The sequence below is a fragment of the Pelodiscus sinensis genome, chromosome 12, assembly GCF_052426305.1.
Source record: "Pelodiscus sinensis isolate ZL-2025 chromosome 12, ASM5242630v1, whole genome shotgun sequence".
Lineage (NCBI taxonomy): Eukaryota > Metazoa > Chordata > Testudines > Trionychidae > Pelodiscus > Pelodiscus sinensis.
Window position 1 is genome coordinate 19,386,649 of NC_143063.1, and position 17,297 is coordinate 19,403,945.

At 40.3% G+C, this 17,297-nt stretch overlaps 1 long non-coding RNA gene across 1 annotated transcript in view; it reads left to right on the forward strand.

Moving 5' to 3' along the window:
• The first annotated feature begins 2,652 nt into the window (after window positions 1-2,652).
• LOC142831159 (uncharacterized) overlaps window positions 2,653-17,297 on the forward strand; it is a 63,572-nt gene continuing 48,927 nt past the window's right edge. Inside the window, exon 1 of the long non-coding RNA XR_012906831.2 lies at window positions 2,653-2,705. This is a non-coding gene — a long non-coding RNA (uncharacterized LOC142831159). The remainder of the gene's footprint in view (window positions 2,706-17,297) is intronic.

Genomic DNA, 17,297 nt, shown 5'->3' on the forward strand with positions numbered 1-17,297 from the left:
TCTCTAACATATGCACGCTTCTAGGGAGAAAGAACAGTTTGTAGTTAAGGCACTGTGCTGGAATTTGGGAGATCTGCATTAAGTACCACAGACTCTTCTGTAACACTGGAATAATGATACTGCCTTCTTCTATCTTATAAGTTTTACAGGACAGGGATCATGTTCCTATAGTATCTAGCCCAGCACAGCTTCACTTTCAAAGGGTATATCTACATAGCAAAGTTATTTTGTAAAAACGACCGTTATTCCAAAATAACTATGTGAGCATCTACACAGCAATTCTGTTATTTCGAAATAATTTCAAAATAACACATGGCTTATTCCGACTTCTGTAAACCTCTTTCTATGAAGAATAATGCCTATTCTGAAATAGCTATTTCGAAATAAGATATGTGTGGACACTTCACTTCTGCTATTTCAAAATAGCCGCTCATCAGGGCCATTCTAAGATATTCCTTCCGGGGCTCTAAATCGAGATAGCATGTTTACATTAGGGAAGCCTCCCTCGGACTAATTTTGAGGCTTCCTTGCAGTATAGATATTCTATTTCAAAATAAGCTATTTCTGGAATAATTATTCCAGAATACATATTCCTAAATAACTGTGCAGTATAGATGTAGCCATAGAGGGTTTCTAGGAGATGTTACAATGGAAATAAACAGTACTAATAAGTAGTTTTTTGATGGTTTCTGATTATGTTTGTATGTAAATTATGGTGCCACAAAGGCATAAAAAAGAAAGAAATATATGGAGAGTCTATACTAATTAAAGGATCAAAATACAGATAATTCCATTTGATTTGGGGACTTGTTACGCTTGTTCTGGAATTAATTCACACATTGGTTGTTTTATGTATGTTTTCTGATTCCTCACAGTGTCACAAAACATACTGAAAACTCTTAACACCTTTTAAAACCCGATTTGCTTCTGATTCAATAACAGAGATTGGTCCAATAAAGTAGAACGAAAATCTATTTGTGAGCCTTTTTGCTGAAGTATATTAAAAAAATCTCGTTATTTGATCTTACCTTATAAAATGTTTACATGCCATTAAATAGTACTAACATTGCCTGTGTAAATTAAATGCACTGTGATGTTCCCTGTGTCCTAAAGAGCACTAGTACTTGAGACTAAAAAATACTTTCATGCAATAAATCAAATGCTCTGCTCCTAAAAATGGAATTATAAAAATAAAGGGACATAGTCCTGGCCCGATTAGCTGGTCAATCTGAGCACTCATAGCAGTGCAGGGACACCACATGCCAAGATTTTTAAAGGAGGTGGGGTGTGCAAAAGGGTTTTTGCCTTGGAATAATATTGAATAGTATATTCCAAGCACGTCACTTTTTTAATTATGTATTTTCCAAGGAGATTTACAGTACATGGGGAAACAAACGGCTCATAAAGAAGCTTATACAAAAGCTATCTTTTCTTCTGAGATGGTGGGCAGCCCCAGCGATGATGTGTAAGGTGCTGCAGACTGGGACACACTTACCTCCATTTACTGATGTATAAGTGTCAGGGAATCTAAATTGGCATAAGGAGCCAGAAGAAAGGGTACAAATGTTAAAGATAAAGCAGGGAGTTGCCTCTTTCAATTTACACGTTTGTAGATTCCTGGTAGTCTTTTTCTGTTTTACATTCCTCCCTATGTGGACCTTTGGCAGGTGTATTCTGCTAACTTTCCACATCCAGAAAATGTCTAGGTTTCAGTAATGTAGGCGTATGCTGTCTCTTTGAACAATGCTCTTCCAAAAAGGTAATTTCTATTTTTTGCCCTCCGAGCTCTTGAGTGGGATGGGCAGGGAAGAAACTGAAGTGGCCAAGAAAAGCTGTCATGAGCCATTCTACCTGCCCTAGGGTCACATTTATGCTGTGGAGTTAGAACCATGGACTATGGAATCATATAGATTCTTGAAGCTTATAACAGTGTGAGAAAGAGAGACTGTCCAGCCAGGATGACAGTATATGTAATAAACAGAAGTTTTAACTTAAAGTTCCATTTAGAATGAACAGAATCATTATGAATTTAGTTCTTGTAATAAATTACCCCTTTCCTGCCTTGATGCCTATGTATGATGGTCCTTGTAGAGCTGTCACCCAAACTAACTCCTTGTCTTGAGCCACAGTAACTGCTACTAAAATGTGAGCATTTGCTAACCAGTACCCCATGCACAGTAGTAGCCAAGATCAAAATAGTTCCCCCTGTAATCAGGAAATAAGTGTTTTAATGGCAAAAGTTGACTGGCATATTCATGCCTTCTACCTACTGTACCTGACCTCTGAGGGGAGGAGGGAAGGAGAAAGGAGGTAGATCAGTTTTATAGTTATCTGATAATGAGGCAATTTTTTTGGCTTGATACAGTCACATAACTCCATTATATTTTATTCTATAGCTGCTTTGCATTATTTTGTTTTAAACATTAAGAAAGGGATCAGTGGATTTCCAACACCAACCACCAGCATGACAAAAAGGGAGAGGAAATAAAAACAAGGGAGAGGAAAAATAAAAGCATGCTGTAGCATTTGCAGCCTGCCCTTCATCTTAATGGGAGGCTGCAGTGCTCCACTTCTACCAGCCAGTGATGCTGTGGGAGGCTATAAGTTAGCAGCCCTCCCAGAAATTGCCATTCCAAAATGGTGCCTTCCATGGTGAAGCTGGTGTTGCTTGTTTGCCTACAGCTGAAGAGCAACAGTCCTATAAGGTAAAAGCCCTAGGTGTCTATTTCTCCAGGATGGTGGAGGAAAAACCCTGCATCTGGTTTCTCCTCTCTTAAGCATTTATTTGGGCTGCTGGTCAGTATCACAACAAGGTGGATGCCTAGATGTTATGATGGAAAGGTGAAGCATAACTTCCTCAGCAGCTGCTTCTCAGTGCCTGTGAGCATGCATGGACGGGGTGTGCTTGGTCACACATATTATTGGCCTGGCTGTGGGCCCCTCTGTTAGCTGCATCAGTTGCTCCCAGGTGTGTGTGTGTTGGTTGAAGCTTCTTGCTCAAACTTTGGTCTGGCTTTTGCCCAGGAAGACTTGAGAGGGGGCAGGTTTCCTGCCTTCCCCAGGGCTGGGTGGCATACTGTTCAGGGCAAGGCATGGTTTTGCTCCTGTGCTCGCTAATGAGTGACTGCAGGTTTCTTTTTTTACAGAACACAACTTACTGTTATTTTGCAATATACTGCTCTTATTTTGATAGCCTTCTTTTCATCTCTGCTTCCTGTACTGGAAGAGCCTTTCTTCACAGAGACACAGACACCAACCTGAATTGACTTTGGTGCTTGAATACTTTTGCTAGAAGAGCATTACCAGGAAGGGCATTTAAATAATGAGCTTCTTAATGACTACTATAGGGTTTCCTTTCCTCGTCTGGTATTATAGGCCATATACTGCTCTTGCTGATGGCAGGAGATGAGAAGGTGGACTACGGGCCATATGGTATATTTGCTGAAAAGGGAGAGCTCTCTAAAAATGTTCTGACTGCTCAAAATTTGCTAGAGAAATGTATTTTTATTGAACTTGAATTCAAAATAGGAGTTTGCAATGTTAAAGTTTGAGGGCTACTAAATATTAGACTGTAATTCTGTGCACCATGCTTTGTACAGTGTATATAAATATCTCATCTAAATTTTGTTATATATGCCACCATTTCCTTCCCATTCCAGTTGTAACTACCTGGGAAAGTGGAAAAATGTGTGAGTGGCTTTTTGCAGTATATGCTAAGGATGTTCCACACATGAGCTGCTAATGCGTTATACTACTGCTACTGTAGGAAATGTCCAAAGCTCCGAATAATTACAGTCCATAATGTCAGAGTTCACTTAAAAAGTTCTCTCCAAAAACAAGTCCAAAAACATGCAAGAACAGATCCAGCCTCCTGGTTACTTTACTGTGATGCATACTGTTTCTATAAAAGTGACCATTAAACAATGTCATATGTTAAAGTATGAACTACTAATGAATAATGGGGCCAGAGAGATTATGAGCCTCTAAAGCCTATATGCAGGCAAATAATGTGACAAATGAGCATGATCTATTGGGTAGAGCAGAAGACTGACATCCGGGACTCTTGGGCTCTATTGCTAGCTCTACTGTTCTTATCTGTTATGTGCCTCATTCCTTATCTCAGAGGGCTGTGGTTGGGCTAATGAAAACTTGCAGTTGCTAATATATGGCATCTTTTTCATTTGAAATTCTGAGGCTAATTTGCATGCATTATTTGATTAGGTCTTACAGCAACATCCTTTTGTAATAAGTCAGGGGCATACAGGAATTACTTTGCTGGCAGTTGAAATACAGACATATCTGGTGTGGAATGTAGAATCTGTTCAGAAGTGCATAATACAGGTTGGATCTCCCTGGTCCGGAAATCTCGAGACCTGACCAGTCCCGGACAAGGAAGTTTGCTGGACCAGGAGAGGTCCGAGGGGGAGGGGGAGAAGACTCCCTGTTGTGTTCTTCTTCCCCAGCCACTTGGCACTGCTGCTCCTGCACTCCCCATGGGCTCTACAGTCCCATGAACTTCTGTGGCCCCGCAAGCCCCAGGAGCTCCAGCAGCTTTGCCAGCCCTATGGCCATGCAAGCTCCAGAAGCCCTACTGGCCTCGCAGCCCTGCTGGCTGTAGGCCCCATGGGCTCCAGTGTCCCCACTGGCTTCCCTGCCCTGCTGGCTATGGGCTCTGATGCCCTGCGGGCTCCACTGTCCTGCTGGTTGGCTCTATTCCCAGCTACTGGCAACCTGCTGGACCAGAGAGTCCTGGACCACAGAGGTTTTGAACATAATATAATAGGGTAAGAAGTGAGGAGTATTAAACCATCCATTTGACTCTGCTGTGGGAGTTTTGCTAGATGTGGATACCTGAGCCAGTATTTGGGCATGACACCAGCAATATATAAAAAGAGCTGCAGGGTTATCAGTGACGCTAAGTGGTTGGGACCTTGGTTTTGTATCTCATGCAAAATACTGCACCTCCATCAGCATCCTACTTTCTGAAAACATGTTTGGGGCTTAGATTCAGCACAGATGCAGAGGGAAGTCTGCCCTTTGCTGCAGCAGCTTGTTCAGTTCTGACTGCTTACCTTGATGATAAACAACCCATGGTGGTCTGACTTAATGTTTGTATGGTATTCTAAGATTCTCTGATATCACTGCACTTTGTTAGCTTCTAAGAGGCCCTCTTACAGTGTTGCTCATAGTTTAGAAGGTTCTAACTTCTCTTTTTTGGCAAAGATGATGCTGATTAATTCTTTTTTTCAGATCTCGTTGTTCCGGAAAAATAGGGTCATTAAAAAAAATCCTGCATAAAAATTGCATGATTTGGCTAATCTTGGGGAATTCTCTGAACATTGACATGTATGCAGGTAGAGTGCTCTGATTGCTTCTAATTCGTGTTGCAACAACGGCTGTGTTAGTTGTTTTGTAATTATTTCGGTGGTTATTTTAGGTAATTGGCGTGAGAACAAAAAGTAATTGCATTTCAAAGGACTGATAAATTCTAATGAACATAAAGTAGCTAGGGCAAGCACTTTCTATTGCTTAAGCATACTTCTTTAAACCTTCCAAGACTTTTTCAAAAATGATTTTGAAGCTCCAGGTTACATGTTGAGGCCCTGATTTAGTCTTGTGTCAGGCCAGAGTCCAATGTTACGACCAAATCCTCCTCTGTTCGGGGCTGCCCAAACTAGAGCCTTTGCTGGCACAGGCTCTATAGGAGTGGTGGCAGGCCGGGAATAAATGGGGTGTGGGAACTTGCACAATGTTCTCCCTGCAGTGGATGCTTCAGTAAGAGGGGGTGGGAATGAAACCCAGTTATGCTGGTTCTGTACCTGTGCAGTGCAAATTTCCTGAAATTTCTCAGAACTTCTTTAGCTGAATTAATGGGACTGCAGGTTTAAAGAACTTATTTGAGATTGCCTACAGAGGAAACAACTGGAGAAATGTATCAATTCTTAATTACTGGAAAAGTAAAATAGGTGAGATTATAAAAGTAATTGGAGGCTCCATTATGTGGGTGCAACAGCATATAATTCACATTCCACTGTGAATTGTAGCTAGGTGCTTGAGGACAAAACTGGGTCCTTTGTTTGTTAGCACATCCCCTCATCCACTCTGATTTTGTCCATGGCAATATTGACTACCCCCAAAATGTGGTACTCTGACATGGAATAGTTTAAAAGGACGTTTGGGTGATGCTGTGATCTATTTCATGAATAATGTGTTGTTGAGGACTTGGGCATCCAGTCAAACTCCTGTATTTCCATGCACTTTATCTATTGGATATTTGGGGGCTATTTGCAAATAAGTTATTGCCAGACAGTTCATTGCTAGTTGCATGTAGTAAATGTGATGTGACAGATAAATGCTAGCCTTAAATAGAAGCAGCATAGTTCTTTTTGGAGGAATTAATTTTAATGTTACTGAGATATATAGGCTGTACTGTTGGAAATTTCTAAGAATGCATCGAGTGGCTGCGTGAATATGTGTGTATTGACATATGGATGACATCCACTTTTTAATTCCATAACCTTATCAGCAATTGACATATTATTATAATAACACAATTCTCCTTAATGTAGTCTGTAAAAACACATTGATTTTATAGCTCCCCAAACCGATTACATTAATATCTGTGCATAATTAGTTTACACATTACTAAATTACTGACAGATTAAAAGTGAAATAGTGCAGTTCATACTCAGCCGCATAACTGCCAGAAAGGAAATTAATATGGATTCAAATGGTCCTCGGAGACTTGCGTTGAAATAGCAGAAATCTATAAAGACTGCTTGCATTAGGAAATTTCTATCACCAACATGTTTGTGGTTGATGCTTTGCTAACTCTGTTAATATGGGTAAAATTTAGAGCAGGAAATGATATTTGAATGATGCTTTTACTGTTACCAGCTCAAGTATGTGTTTATTAAAAAGTAAATTCTTGATTGTAATGTTAAACGGCAATCAAATTAAAAGCAAATACATACTTTTAAATAACGTTTGCCTTTTCTAGTTGTTCAGAGTCCAGTCATAATTTAGAATAACTACTGTTTAAGATATATTTACAAATATGATTTTTAAAAGATTGTAAAAAATGTGTCATTCTTGTATTTTCAAGTCAAAAGCATGTTAGAGATGGGCCTGGATCAAAACCTTAGATCTGTACATGCCCAAATACATTAACACACATTTCTGACTTTAGACAGTCTGTTGCCTGAAAAATATGAATGAACTATGTTTGTAACTAACCAACCATTTGCTGAATTCCCATTATACTTTGCAGACCTGTTCCCTTTTGCTTTCCATTTATATCTAACAGTGTTCAGGCCGAACCAGCTTTCCATGCAGGGGACAAATGTAAGGCTTTATAATTGGAATCAGTTGCATTCTTCAAGGCTTGGTTGTGGCAGAATCTGATATGGCTACACATGCAAGTAAGTCCTTGTGCTGCCCAGCTATGTAGACCAGGAAGTAGCCAGGTCTCTGGGTGTAAGGAGAGAATGGGGACTCTGTGGCAGTGGATGCTTGTTGCAACCACAAATGAGAGGAGACCTGGCAAGGAGAAGTGGAAACCATACACCAAAAGCAGCAGAGCTAAAAGGGCATGACTGGAGAAGTGTATGCTGCAATCTGTAAAGGGCTAGTTCAGAATTATCCCCTATTCTGGAGCAAGAAGAAAGCACCAGAGGAGCTGTAGCTCAGAGATGTTTCAGAGTCATGGTGCCTCCTGGTTTGATGTATCTGATGCACCTCCACTTGCACAATACCCCTGCTTTATAGAAGTCAGATTTTCTGATGTACTGAGTGCCATATAGTTTCCATTGAAGTTATAGGTGTTCAGGACCTCTGAAAATCAAGCATAAAGGCACAACTTAGCTCTTATTTCTTTCGAGGTTACCCACTCCATACTAGAGCAGAGACTTAATTATCCAAATTTCACCTGAACTTCCAAAAGAGGGGTGTGAGCCCCAGGGATTTAGATAAGTGAGATACCAATAGCCAACCTATTGATTCAGAAAGTCTGTAGTCCTGATGTCCATTCTTCCACTTGTCCCTGACCCCTTCAGCTAGATTTGCCCTCACTTTTCACTAAAAATATACGATTACACATAGAGGTAGCAGAAGGAATTTGGTGGGTTTTTTTTAAGGAGGGACTTAATTTCTGAAGTTCTTGCTCAGAGCCAGATAATGCCACCCTTGCTGAAACCAAATATTATTTTACTCATCAGTAGCCCATTGTTTTCAACAGAGCTGTTTGTGAGGTAAGGCTTTGCTGAGTATTCAGTAGCTACTCAGGACAGAGTGAAAACTAACTATGGATCCCAGTATTTGGCATCATGTATTTTCATTTGTGCTTCTAAAACAGATAATCATGGTTTTACTTCTGTTGGCAAATTGGTCAAAACAAACAAACCCAAGCTTTTACAAAAGCTGTGAAGAGATATCTCCTCTGCTTGTGGTTGCTAGGAGAGTGAGTATTTCTGTAGTGACATATTCTGCATAAAAAAAATTTGCTGTTGCTAATATTTTAAAATTGGTTAATAAAGCGAAGTGTGAAATGTGTGTGAAATATGACAGAAAACATAAAGAGGAAAGCACCAGAGAGTCTTTAGTTATTTAAGTGATTATATTACCAAAGGAGATGCCATAGACTTGTGGACTTCCTCTTTATTGGGTGTTAATACATACGTTGTGGGAGACAAACTGAATCTTATTGGGAAGGAAAAACCAGGTTTCAAAGGGAAAGTGAGCTCACTATTCTGAGAGTATAACTTAATAGAGGGTAAACTTCAAGCTGCCCTTAATGGGAAGATACTTTTCATTATAACATTGTGGTTCTAATGCAACTCCCCGTACTCTCTGAAATAGTCCTTTGCATTCCAGTGGACATATGTTTGACTAGAAGACTTATCCGGTGTTGCGTGGATCCTTCAGGGCAGGTAGAGGGTGGTATGGGGATCAAGACTCAGGACAGGGCCTTGGGGATGTGTGTGTGTATGGGGGGAATGATGGAGGCTGGAGCCAGGGTATATACACGAGAGTGAGGGTAGCAGGTGAGGAGGGGCTTGGGGCATGAGGGGTCCTATCCAGAATGGCTATTTTCTGTTGTCTTAGCTTCCCCAGCTACCACGGGCCTTTTTGGCCCCTTCTGGCACTGTGGCCAAGTGCCAGTGAGGAGGGGAAAGAGTTTGGGGCAAGGGGCTATATACATGGTGTGCTGCAGGCAAACTGGTGGAGACACAGCCCTGCTGGCCACTCCCTTGTTGGTACAGCTGCCTCAGTGATCACCGTGCAGGATGGCTCTGCCTTGCAGGCTCGCTGCCTCTACTGGCCACTCTCAGTATCAAATTCCAACCAAACAGCAGCTCCTCCCTTTGCTTCTGGTTGTCCTGCCACAACCAAACCCTGATCTTGCTTTAAGTTATGATCAGAGGAGGCTGCAAACCAAATGTGGTGGAAGTTTAGCTCTTACAGTTTAGAAGGACTTCTTGAACAAATGGACTCACAGACAGATACTCTCTAAGGGTATGTCTACACTACCACCCTAGTTCGAACTAGGGTGGTAATGTAGGCAACCAGAGTTGCAAATAAAGCCCAGGATTTGAATTTCCCGGGCTTCATTTGCATCTTGCCGGGCGCCGCCATTTTTAAATGTCCGCTAGTTCGGACTCCATGCTACATGTGGCACGAACTAGGTAGCTCAGACTCGGCTTCCTATTCCGAACTACTGTTACTCCTCGTTCCACTACCTAGTCCGTGCCGCGTGTAGCCGCGCGGCACGGAGTCCTCACTAGTGGACATTTAAAAATGGCGGCGCCCGGCAAGATGCAAATGAAGCCCGGGAAATTCAAATCCCGGGCTTCATTTGCAACTCCGGTTGCCTACATTACCTAGTTCCAACTAGGGTGGTAGTGTAGACATACCCTAATATATCTATATCTATACTATAGATAGCGGAATAATGACCTCAAGTGCTCCGTCCATGCAGGGATCAGTCTCTAAATACATGCCTACTTATTCTCTGACGTTGGAAGTGGGTGAGAGAGCCATGTGTGAAATCTGATAGTTTGGTTACTGACTTTGGTTATAGCCTTTTCCACCAGTTACGGTAACAGAGCTGCCAAGGTTCGTGTTTCTCGCAAGGTGTAGGCAGCACTCACACATTCCTGTACCCTGTTTTGGCTGTAGTCAAGACGGAGTTCAAATCCTGCCTGTTAGCCATTAGAGGTGGCTATTGCATATGGTGCATCAGCAGAACTTGTTCCCCAGCTGCAAAATAGGAAAGGACCTATGCAAATCAGAGGCAGGAAGATGGAGGGATGTGAGACAGGAACTCAGGGTGAGAGGGCCTAAAGGAGGAAAAATGACCCTAAGCCCTAAATTATCCCCGGTACACTCTGTGTCTTAGGGTATGTCTACACTACCCCCCTAGTTAGAACTAGGGGGGGTAATGTAGTCATACAGAGTTGCAAATGAAGCCCGGGATTTGAATTTCCCGGGCTTCATTTGCATAAAGCCGGCCGGCACCAGTTTTAAATGCCGGCTAGTTCAGACTGCTTGCCGCGCGGCTACACGCGGCACGAACTAGCTAGTTCGGATTAGGCTTCCTAATCCGAACTAGCTGTACACCTCGTTCCACCTAACTAGCTAATCCTAACTAGCTAGTTCGTGCCATGTGTAGCTGCGCGGCACGCAGTCCGAACTAGCCGGCATTTAAAAATGGCGCCGGCCGGCTTTATGCAAATGAAGCCCAGGAAATTCAAATCCCGGGCTTCATTTGCAACTCTGTATGACTACATTACCCCCCCTAGTTCGAACTAGGAGGGTAGTGTAGACAATACCCTTAGACTTCAAGCTGTAATAAGTCTTGTTGTACTTAGGTATCCTCCCGCCTTTGTACTCAGGTGGGGTGTATGCAGGCAGGGGCTGGGTATGTGGGTTTCCCTGCTTTGCCTCATGAGGACGATCAAATAAGTCGATGCCTTAAACAACACTGAACACACACACGCTTTTTTAATGTGAAGTTATGGTAGTATGCAAATTATGTTTAAATATGCTAATTATCTACTTGAACCATTGGATAAAATATCACATGGGATAGTGTGAATCTTGGCAGCTCTGGTATAAGTATTGCTTTTAGATTGCATGTTTGACAGAACTCAAGGAACTGAACGTGTTAAGATGAGACAATGTTGTATGTGTGTAGGTGGATTCATTTGCCACAACGATACATCATTTATAACCTGAGCGAGACCATACTGTCTCCAGTGCCTTGTACATAAGAACGGGAGTTAAGGAGATCTGGGTTCTATCCTCTTTTGCGATGATTTGATGATTGGGAGCTCCTATGTTCTAATCTCACATCTCTATGACTATTTTGATATTTGGCTTCAGGCACACTCCTTGCCTCAGTTTCCCCATCTGTAAGACACTAAGACTACCATAGATAATGTCATTTAAAATGACTTTATATGGATACATAGATCAGAAAATGGGGACAATAACTCTTGCTTACCTCTCTGGGCTGTTAGGAAGAATAATTATTTAATGCTTGCAGAGCAGTTTGACACAATGATAGTATAACAGTAGCATAACAGATCAACATGATAAAATATAGTATATTGCCAACATTTATCACTGATTCCAAAACAACAAACCTTTAAATTACCGCTCATGTCATTCAGTAGTAGTTCATGTGGAGACGTACTGTTAAATGCATCTCTGTGCAAACACTGCAGACACCTGCAAACATTAAAAATTATTGAAATCACAAACCGTGAACAATTCTGATTCCAACCTTTATGCCCCAATTCATGCCACAGACCACTAAATAGAAATATTGTCCACCATCCCTTTTTTTTTTTTTTTTTTTTTTTTAATTTTTGATTGGAGGTACATACCCCTTTGAAAATTTTAGACATAGTCTGTTAGACCCCAAGGGTTAAAAACCACTGCTATAGAGAATCATGACATAGATGAGAGCAAGTGATACATAGTTTGAATTACTGATGTATCTTTGGTTCTGTGGGTTCCATTGTTGTAACCTCTGTATAAATAACACGTTTACAAATTGTTCTGAGAAAAAGCCATGTGTCAAATGGAAACCGCTGGGTGAGCATTTTGTAGTTATTGTTTTATGTTATAGAAGCACCCTTAGGGTTGTTCAGCTGATGGACATAGAGAATGTTACTGATGTGAGAGGAGTTTGTGTAACCTGAGCATGTGATTTCCATGATTTCAATGTTCAAGGCATTTACCAAATGCTTTCTTGACTTCCATGATGCCAACTGGACTGTAACTAAACAAAGTATTTTATTAGGGAATTTCCTTTGCACACTGATTTCACGTAATGTTAAGACTCCTGCTGTTTTTTATGAAAAAACTATGCACTCCAAAGTTGCCTTCGACCCTTGAATTTTAACATATTTACTGATTTTTGTTTACCTTTCTGTTCTTGGAGTCCTGTGGTTTGTGTAAAATATCAGTTTTCTTCCTTTTCTTTTTTCCCCTTTTTTAAAGAAAATTCTTAGCTTTCACAGTTGTAGAGGAAAGCTTGAAAACATAACTTAAGTGACCTCTAAAGGACCAGAAGCTAGGCAAAAAGTCCTTGAATTATCATTTTAAAATCTCATATTTTTAAGCCAATTCATGAGTGATTAATTTTGGAGCTGCTGCTGAATGCCAGCACTTAGAGGTACTAATACCAGGTACAGTTTTCTCTGATAGGCTTGCAAAGTTTTCCTGAAACAGATAGAATTGTTTTATTGGCTCTCTGGACAGCCCAGAACATCAGTGTCTCAATTAGTCCCAATACTCATTGTTTAGCTCCAGGGCCATACGGGATCTTTTGAAAAAGTTTTTTTTTCCCCCGAAAGAACTGCTTCTAGACAGTGCTTTCACTTTCGAAATACCATTTTTTGAAAAAGTGCTGTGATGTGATTATGCAAATGAAGAGCAGGATATTTAAATCTCCTCTTCCTTTGCACTTTCGATTTGCCTAATTTACATCCCTCTTTCAACATAGGGATATAGTTTAGATATAGCTTAAGAGAGACCCCTTTTCTCTTCTGAAATATTCTTCTGTCTTGGGAGAGATTCCTTGTCCATAAAGACTTCGATTCAGAAACTCAGTGGGTCTTAAGCATGTGTTTAAAGTTAAGTATGCCATTAAGTGCTCTCCTAAGTAGAGATTAATTTATGCTTTGAGTGTGGTCTTGAACACAGCAAAATAGAGCTGCATCATTAGAACTGGCAGCAATAATGCAAATCAGCAAACATTCTGTGATTTTTTTTTTTCGGTAATAAATGCCAGACAAAATACTTGTAAGTAAGGATGGATGGATGGATGGATGGACACACTCTCTCTCTTTCTCTCTCTCTCTCGGTAATAGATGCAAACTCTTTTAAATAAAAGGGATCCGGTGTTAACAAGCTATTACCTGAACAATCCTCTATTCTTAATATCATTTAGGAACTTGGTCATCTTTTCTTCTTGTTATGCTCCAAAGAGCAAATGTTTGGTATTTACTGATCTCTTTCCTTTGGAGAAAAAAAAAAGTACATTAGTGATTTCATCATCTCTGTGAAAGCTAATCTTCTAGAACAGTCAAGGAACCATTCTAAAAACCAAATTAAATTGTGCTTTTATTATTGTATTATTTCTGCTGTTACTTAAGAATGGTGAGAGAGTTTTGCTGCTTACTAAGAGACAGGTGAAGTATTTCCCCCATGCTATCAAAAGTACTTAATTTTTTAAATTGTTACATAATAGTTCTATAATTGTATATGTAGAAGAGGGGCTTGCAAAATCTTAAAATGCTTGTGTGTGTGGAATTGATTAAGAACATAAGAATAGCCACACTGGGTCAGACAAAAGATCCCTCTAGCCAGGTATTCTGTCTTCTGAGAGTGGTCAATGCCAAATGCTCCAGAGCGAATGAACAGAGGAAGTAATCATCAAGTGATCCATCCCCTGTCGCCCATTCTCAACTTCTGACAAACAGAGGCTGGAGATACCATCGCTGCCCATCCTTGTTAATAGCCATTGATGGACTTCTCCCTGAATTTATCTAGCTCTTTTTGAACCTTCACAACATCCTTTGTCTGGCAAAGAGTTCCACAGGTTGATTATGCATTGTGTGAAAAAATACTTTCTTTTGTTTGTTTTTGTTTGCTACCAATTGATTTAATTTGGTGACTCCTTTGTTCTTGTGTTCTGAGAAGGAGTAAATAACACTTCCTTGCTTATTTTCTTTACACCAGTTATGGTTTTTTATAGACCTTTATCATATCTCTCCTTAGTCATATCTTATCACTGCTGAAAAGTCCCTTGCTAGGTCTACACTACACATTTTTCTGATTTTTTTTTAAGAGGCTTTTCCAAAATGTGGCCTGTCTCTACTAGGCCAAATTTTGGAAAATCCTCCTCTTTCAGAAGATCCCTTCTTCCTCATAGGAACGAGGAAGACAGGGCTTCCAAAAGAGCATGCTTGCTCTTCCACAAAAAAAAGTGGAAGAGCAAATGCATTCCCTGGACATGGCAGAAAACCTGCACAGTCTAGACCCAATCTCCTCAGAGAGCAGCCATTCCAGACCACTAATAATTTTAGTTGCCCTTTTCTGAACCTTTTCCAATTTCAGTGGGCAGCCACATCTTCATTCAGTATTCAAGATGTGGGCGTGAGAGTGAGAGTGAGAGTGAGAGTGAGAGTGAGAGTGAGAGTGAGAGTGAGAGTGAGAGTGAGAGTGAGATCGCTAGCTAGCTATATTTTCTTAATGTCTGTTTCTTTATGGCTGAGACTTTTCTAAGTCACTCATGATTTTTGACTGCCCTGTGTTTGAGTCTGCAGCCTGAGACTACTTTCCTGTAGGCGGACACTCAAAAAGTGTTCAGCACACAACTGTGGAATTTGCCTTCTTGAATGACAGTGTTGTCTCCTCTTCTCATTTTAATCGCAGTTCTTGTAACATTGGGTGTTTTTTTTAAACCCATCCTCCCTGGTTCTTGAAGTCAAGTGATTTATTTGAGAATCTTAGCTTTTACTTTTAAAAAAGTACCTGAGCAATCAGGAAAAGCATAGAGGAAGATTTGGAAAGCACAACCCAAGTGTATCCCAGAGGCTCAGAAACAAAGAAAAGAAACCCCAAATGTATGTATTTATTGATTTTTTTTTTTAACCCAATCTCATTTTGAGGCCTGACTCATGATATATGAATGCTTCCCATTGACGATATTGTTTAATGACTCACATGTTAAGCATACAAAATCACAAATCACTTGTGAAATTCTTGCCCTATTTTGTTATGTGAGGGTGTAAAAATATTCTCATTCTGTATCTTGGACTTTATTAACATTCTAAAGTTTTTCTAATTCTTTACACAAGTATTTCCCTTTGTTTTGTATCAGTCATACTTTGTGCCTGAAAGGGTGAATTTTTACACCTAGATTTTTTTTTTGCTGTGTGTGTGTGTGTGTGTGTGTGTGTGTGTGTGTGTGTGTGTGCAAGCAATCGCTAAACTTAAAAAAGTAACATAAAGGTGATCCACAGGTCAGTTGGATGGCAGAGCTTTGAATTCAGTTTTAGGAATTTCATACCTCTCTGTATGAATGGATTGCTAAGACTGCCTGAATATATTTATATAGTTATAGGCAAAAATAAATAAGCAATAGGGACAATCGATTCCTTTTTTCCTTGCTTCATGAGTGACACATTGTGGGGCTGTTATTTCAAAATGTCTTCTTTGCTGCTTCCGTTTGTGGCAATAGATGGCCTGACATTTGTTTTCTTATATAAATTAACATAGAAATGTGCTTCTGTTTGGTTAAATTCTTAAATTGCATAAATATGGTCTGAATAGGATTATGTTTGAAACCATCTGAGAAAAAGAAGAAATATGTTTGTAGCCTAAGTCATAAACTGCACAGACATAGCTCCTTGCTTGTGTCAGTACATCACATTTCTGGGAATGTGACCCACAATAGAAAAAAACAAATAAATCTTACATTCTGTATAGCTAATTAAAGTACTGAAATTTAACTAAGATAATTCTTGATATTTAGTGTTTCTTAGTAGCATTTCCAAACACATGGCCAGTTTTCATACTTGTCAACAAGGTAACGTAGTGAAAGACAGGTAAATGATCTTGCAGATCTTTTACTTATTATAATTCCCATTTCAGTTGTTGTGTGCTGCAGATTAGCTCCTCTAACTGTGCTGCATATGCATTAACAATTGGTGTAAAGATACAGTTTTAAAAGAGCTAATTAAATACGACACCAATGCTCAGCACAAAAAAATTATTTGAATGTTTCCAAGAGAGCCTAAAATCCCACAGGCTGCTCCAGTTCTACTAAATCCCTACCCCTCTGAAACCAAGAAAATGAATATTCAATATTTTTCCATTTGAGTCTCTTGACATGCTATTGATTCACTTTATTTTCCCAACAATTTTCTGACAGGTTTCCCAATGTGGATTACTTTTATTCTTTGATATTCATTTTGTGACTGCCTTTGAAAAGCATATCAAAATTAGAGCTTTAGTTAAGTATTCAGTGGAGTTCCAAACTCTGGTGAACAAGTCTGTCGGAGTTGGTGGATTCTCTGTGCCCGGAATGTGGTTAGTAGTTCAGAAGATAACTATCAAGAACGTTTCCTACACCCAACCCAATTCTGAATAAGTGGAAAAGGCAGCTTCTTCCAGGGATGAGAAGCAACAATGTTGATCTCATACTTTCTCTTTCTCTCTCTCTTTCAGAGAGGGGGAGGGTATGTCTACACTAGCCCCCCTAGTTCGAGCTAGGGAGGCTAATGTAGGCATTCGAAGTTGCAAATCAAGCCCGGGATTTAAATATCCCGCGCTTGATTTGCATCTTCCTGGCCGGTTGTCTTTTTAAAATTTACGAGTCTGGACTAACTGCCCACATCTATACACGGCAGGGACCCGATATTTCAAATTAAAGCCCTAAATCGAACTACCTGTTGTTCCTCCTGCAAGGAGGTTTAACAGGTAGTTTGATTTAGGGGCTTTAATTCGAAATACCGGGTCCCTGCCACATGTAGACGCGGGCAGTTAGTCTGGACTTGTAAATTTCAAAAATGGCGACCGGCCGAGAAGATGCAAATCAATCGTGGGATATTTAAATCCCGGGCTTGATTTGCAACTTCGAGTGCCTACCTTAGCCTCCCTAGTTCGAACTAGGGGGCTAGTGTAGACATACCCAGAGAGAAGAAGAGTGGAAGTGAGAGGAAAATATGACCCTTTTTGCAATGAATGACAGTATTATTAACAGGGAATGCAAATAGTAAATA